The sequence below is a fragment of the Lolium rigidum genome, chromosome 7 (genome assembly GCF_022539505.1).
Source record: "Lolium rigidum isolate FL_2022 chromosome 7, APGP_CSIRO_Lrig_0.1, whole genome shotgun sequence".
Classification (NCBI taxonomy): domain Eukaryota; kingdom Viridiplantae; phylum Streptophyta; class Magnoliopsida; order Poales; family Poaceae; genus Lolium; species Lolium rigidum.
The window spans coordinates 188,949,464-188,955,755 of record NC_061514.1 but is presented as its reverse complement, the minus strand read 5'-3'; positions in this window follow the sequence as shown (position 1 = coordinate 188,955,755).

The following is a 6,292-nucleotide window of genomic DNA, read 5'->3' as shown; positions in this document are numbered from 1 at the left end:
GTGAAAAAAACAAAGAAAATGAACTTTTATAGTACATAGAGGATGACATGCGGGTCCCATGAGCCAGCGAGGTTCCTCAACGTTTCAAACGTGGCATGAGATCGAAAGAAAAAGGCAAGTGACCAAATATCAGAGCCAAAAATAATTCAAGAAAAGAAACTTGATTGTACATAGAGGATGACATGCGGGTCCCAATTAGCAACGACGGTATCGCCGTTTGAGAGGCTGCACGGGATTGAAAGAAAAAGGCAAGTGACAAAATATCAGGAGCCAAAAATAATCCAAGAAAAGAAATTTTATTGTACGTAGAGGATGACATGCGGGTCCCATTTTGCACAAGCGGTCTCAACGTTTCCAAGGCGGCACAGAACCAAAAGAAAAATGAAGTAGCCAGAAATCAGGGGGTGAAAAAAATCCAAGAAGAAAGATTTCAATTGGGCTGCATCTGGACATCTGGGCCTTCGAACTATCCTCGCTTGGCCTTTTGACTCGTACAATTTCAGCCCACTCCAAAACAGGAAAGTTCCGAATTTTCTAAAAAACAGGAAAGTCCTATGCTTCGCAAAGACAAAAAAACAAGGAGATTCAACATATAAGTTTGTTTATGTAAAAATAAAGATTTAATTATCCGTTTGAAATAGCTCGGAGCGCAATACATTGTTTATTGTCCGCAAAATAATCAAGATATCATATGTTTCTTTTACTGGGAGGCTGACATCGGGGACCCATGAGCCAACAACATACGTCAACGTTTTAAAGGCGGCAGGGATGGAAAGAAAAAATAAACCAAAAATCTGTTGGTAAAAAATCCAAGAAAAGAAACATTTTCGTTCCGAGAGGATGACATGCGGGACCCATGAGGCAGAGCAGCATCCTCGGCGTTTATTGTTCATAGAGGTTGACATGTGGGACCCGTGAGCCGGCAGCCGTCCTCAACGTTTTAAAGGCTCGCAGGTGATCGAAAGAAAAAATAAGCCAAAAATCGTTTGGTCAACAAAATCCAAGAAAATAAACATTTACCGTTCTGAGAGGATGACAATGCGGGACCCATGAGGCAGCAGCATCCTCAACGATTCCAAGGTGGCAGGGGAAATATCCAGAAATTAATTAGGGGTTCAAAATAAATCCATCAAAGGAAACTTTTATTTTTCATAGAGGATGACATGTGGGACCGACCTGCCAACAGCGTCCTCATCGTTTCGCAGGGGGCAGGAGATCAAAAGAAAAAGGCAAATAGCCGGAAATTAGGGGTAAAAAATAACTCCAAGAAAGGAAACTTTTATTGTTCGTAGAGGATGACATGCGGGACCCATGAGCCAGCAGCTTACTCAATGTTTCAAAGGCCGCATGAGATCGAAAGAAAAAGGCAAGTGACAAAATATCAGGAGCCAAAGATAATCCAAGAAAAGAAACTTTATTGTACGTAGAGGATGACATGTGGGTCCCATTTAGCAGCAGCGGTCTCAACGTTTCAAATGCGGCTTGAGATCAAAAGAAAAAGAAAGTTGATTGTACATAGAGGATGACATGCGGGTCCCATGAGTCAGCAGCTTACCCAACGTTTCCAAGGCGGCAGGGGATCAAAAGAAAAAGGAAATAGCCAAAAATCAGAGGGTGAAAAAAAAAAGAAAATAAACTTTTATAGCACATAGAGGATAACATGCGGGTCCCATGAGCCAGCAGGTTCCTCAACGTTTGAAACGAGGCATGAGATCGAAAGAAAAAGGCAAGTGACCAAATATGAGGAGCCAAAAATAACTCCAAGAAAAGAAAGTTTTATAGTACATAGAGGATGACATGCGGGTCCCATTTAGCAGCAGCGGTATCACCGTTTGAGAGGCGGCAGGGGATCGAAAGAAAAAGGCAAGTGACCAAATTTGAGGTGCCCAAAAAAACTCCAAGAAAAGAAAGTTTTATAGTACATAGAGGATGACATGCGGGTCCCATTTAAAAGCAGCAGTATCACCGTTTGAGAGGCGGCAGGGGATCGAAAGAAAAAGGTAAGTGACCAAATATGAGGTGCCAAAAATAATTGAAGAAAAGAAAGTTTTATAGTGCATAGAGGATGACATGCGGGTCCCGCTTAGCAGATAGCGGTATCACCGTTTGAGAGGCGGCAGGGGATCGAAAGAAAAAGGCAAGTGACCATATTTGAGGTGCCAAAAAAAGTCCAAGAAAAGAAAGTTGATTGCACATAGAGGATGACATGCGGGTCCCATTTAGCAGACAGCGGTCTCAACGTTTCCAAGGCGGCAAGGGATCAAAAGAAAAAAGGAAGTAGCCAGAAATCGGGGGTCAAAAAAAATCCAAGAATAGAAAGAATTTTGGTTCATAGAGGATGACATGCGGGACCCATGATCCTGCATCGTAAACGGCTCGATCGGAGAACGTTGAACAAGATGGCGCGATCGAGAAAAAAACAATGCCAGAGAGGCTGCCATCTGGGCCCTACATCCCTCGGCGGTGCGGATTTACGTTGACTCGGCCGGCGAACCCGAGATTTCGAGATGCACCACGTCCCGGGCCACCATACGCGACGTTTTGGCCGCTTTCGTCGGGCTAGGTGGCCTCAAAAACGAGAAAAAAAAAGTTTTGACATGCACCACGAAGGGACCAAAAATCGTCGGCCATGGTACACCAGCAACCACGGCGCGACTTCAACTTCGTCGGCCATGGCAACTTTTCTTGTAGTGCATAATAATCTTTAAAATGCTTTGGGAAGCAATTCTCCACTTTAAATAATTCAAAAGAGAGTTGTATTGCAGGGAGGAAAAAGAAATTCTAAGATCACACAAACTCATGGCTAAATTGAAATTTAAATAGAAATCACAAGGATACAAATAAAATCATGCAATACACATTGGTTTTGGATAATGGAATCATACAATGATCATTATTGATAAGTTCTAATTAAAATAAGTATAAACATATGAAAGCATAATTGAATTCATATATGAATTCAAAACAGATTACAAAATAGAAAATGAAAACAGAAAATAAAACGAAAAAAAAGGAGAAAAGGACTCACCTGGCTTACCTGACGGGCCACCACAGCCCAGCCCGAGCCCACCAAGCAGTCCAAGAGCAGCCTGCCGAGCAGCCCAGGACACTACCCAGGAGAAGCCCACTAAGCAGCCCAGGTACCTCTTCGTTAAAAATAACAACGAGGAGTTCATCCTCATCCCCTCCATCGTGCCTGGAGGACAGCACGACGGCGTGCTTGCTTTCTCCCTCGCGCTGGCGTCCTCTCCTCGCTCGTCGTCGTGACGAGGCACCCCTGGCGCCATATAAAAACCCCAACGACGAACCAGCTCGAGTTCTTCTTCTTCCCTACTTAATTTCTTCCCCTTACCGAAACCCTAACCTCCGGCCAACTTCAACCGCCGGCGATGGAGACCTCCCTAGGCCAAGCCGTGACCACCACTGTGATCACCGTCCTCGACTTGGTCACCGTGTACAAGGAATTAAGCTGAGGCGTCTTCAATCGACCGTGCCAGGTCGTCTTCTCCGACGACGGCATCGAGAAATTCCGTTGACTGCGACCTCCCCTCGCCTCGCCGACCTCACCAATGCGCTCCTGGTGAGCTCCTCAACCTCCTGGTGTGCACGCCCTGCTCGATTAGGCGCCGTAGCTCGCTCTCACCGTCGGCCACCGTGCGCCGCCGTCGGACATAGACGCCGCCGCCGCTCCGGCGACCATTAGGGAGCGGCGCCGCCACCATCATGTTCGTCTCGTCGCCCTGATTCTAACGAGCCCGCGGGAGACCGCGTTCGCCGGCGTCGATCCTGTCTGGCCGCCGGCCAGCAACCTCCTCGCCACGGTGGCAATTTTGACCCAGTCAAATGCCCCGTGGCAGGTGAGGTGGACAGACCCCACCAGTCATAGACTGTGGGTGGTATCTGTCTGGGTACGTTTAGTCCATTTCAGTTTTAATTTCAAATTCATTAATTACTGCAACTTTGCAAATTCATATAAAATTCAATATAGCTCAGAAAAAAATAATAAATGATACATCAAAATTCATAGAAAAGTAAACTCTATTCAATAAAAATATAATATGAATTTTTTATTTTTACTAAAAATTTAATTGTTTAATAATGGTTATTTAAGCCTTTAATTTTATTCTTAATTGAATTAAAAATTCAATAATTAGGAAAAGATTATAAAATGAATAAAAACCAGTAAAGTAAATAAAGAAAACATTAAAACTAATTTTCTTTATTTGGAACTTATTAAATCTATATTAATAGGAATTAAACCCTGATTAATAATTACCCTAAATATTAAAATCTTTAAAAATGAAAAAAATGCCAAATCTAATATTAATTCTATTTCAAAGTTATTAATAACTTCAACCTTAAATTGAAGTTATTAATTCAAGAATTTGGGGTAAATAGAAAACCCTAGTTCCATAAGAAAGAAAACTAGAACCTCATCATTTCATGTGAAATCTAAAACCCTAACTCAACTAGAAACCCTAGTTCCACTATTACATGTGAACCCTAATTCGCTTCTAACCTAAACCCTAGGTTAGAACTTATGATCATAATACTTTCTTTAACTCATAGAACCATAATTGGCAAATAAATACTTACCATGTCCACATAAAATGTAGAACCCTATCACTAGCAATTCGGAATTCCTTGTATGCATACCATTAAACCAAGATGATCAAATAGGATCAACCAAGTCTAAACTCTAGATCCTATCCCATAGAACACCATCCTTAGTTATCCATAATTAGCATCACACCATTGTGATGAACCCTAATAGCAACTACACCTACTATTTGGTATTACATTCCATACTCCACTAAACCCTACTAGTGTTGGATACCAATTATCAACCATCCTATTTAGAAGCCAATTATTCCTTACTTAACAGAACCAACAGTAAATCCTAGACAACCTCAACCTTAATTGAAATACTTCTTATTAATTAAGAAGTATGTTCTTCAAAAGTTATTCTTTTGAAGAAGATAAGAAATCATCATCAACCACTGCTTATAAGGACCTATAAACCCTAGCCAGACTATCCCTAGCAAGATAAACCCACCTTGACAACCACCAAGTAAAATAAATTGCTTAGGATGCCTAGGCTTATCTTAACCCTACAAGCCCTAGGTGTTGATGAATCCAACTTTGTTGGGATCCATCTAATACCTATTCCAGCAACTACATGCAGCCATAGTCAACCATAGAAAACCACCCACTTAATTATCATACTTGTTCTTTATTAAAGAACATGTTCTTCAAAAGTTATTCTTTTAAAGTATGTGATAATTAATCATTAACCATGCCATATAGTACTAAACTCGACTCACTGTTCTTTACTTGTTAATATTATGCCAATTATCATTCTTTGTGTGCTCAATTGATTATTATGCTCTATTAACTACCTGTTGATAATACCAAGTAATCACACCTGAATAAGAACCTTGTATGTGAATCACTCTAAAAGTGCAACACACCCCGAACCAATCATTACAACTCACTGATCCCAAATCATCGGGGTTAGGTCACGCTTAGAGCGATTGCATCTCATTCTTATGCATTATTGCATCCTTGCCAATCTTTTAAACATCGTCCTTACCGGACGATGATTGCTATTTCAGAATTTTGAGTTATTGCGTATCGAAGACCTTGCCTGCATAATCTTGCAGTCAAGAAAGGCAAGTTCATCGCTTGCTCATGTCATTTGAGTATATTTACCAAATTACTTGCAAAGTACTATGTTTATCACTATCGCATGAAAAGCAAAACCACTATTTTCATAACTATGAATATGACTATGTGGTGGGCAATGAAACCATGGATTGTGTTGATATGGTGGAGGTTCCATTGCAAGGGTTTATATCCATCTAGGATTAAACAACAAATGTCGCCGATGATTCTTGTGCCGTAATACCCGTGTTAACCATAAGATCCGGAGTGGGACGGAGTAGTCAAAAGTGTTTCCACCTCTCGTTCATCAACGGATGCGCTTTACCGTAGACACTTGTATCTGTCGGTGGAAAGCGGTTGGTCGGGAAGCCTTAAGTCCCCACGGCATAGTCCGTAGACACTTGTCGCTCGAAGTGCAAGCGGTTTGGCTGGGGAAGCCTTAAGTCCCCACGGTATTGCGGTCTATGATGGGTTGCAGCTACCGGCGAAGGAGTTTGGTTAACGAGTCCCAAACTGTTGTCGTGGTCGGGGTCCACCCGTGAGTGGGAATAATGGGACCGGCGAGGACCCGTGGGTCGGGGCATGCAAAAAGGGTGGGTGTTCGAGGTAGCGGAGGAACATGATTGGC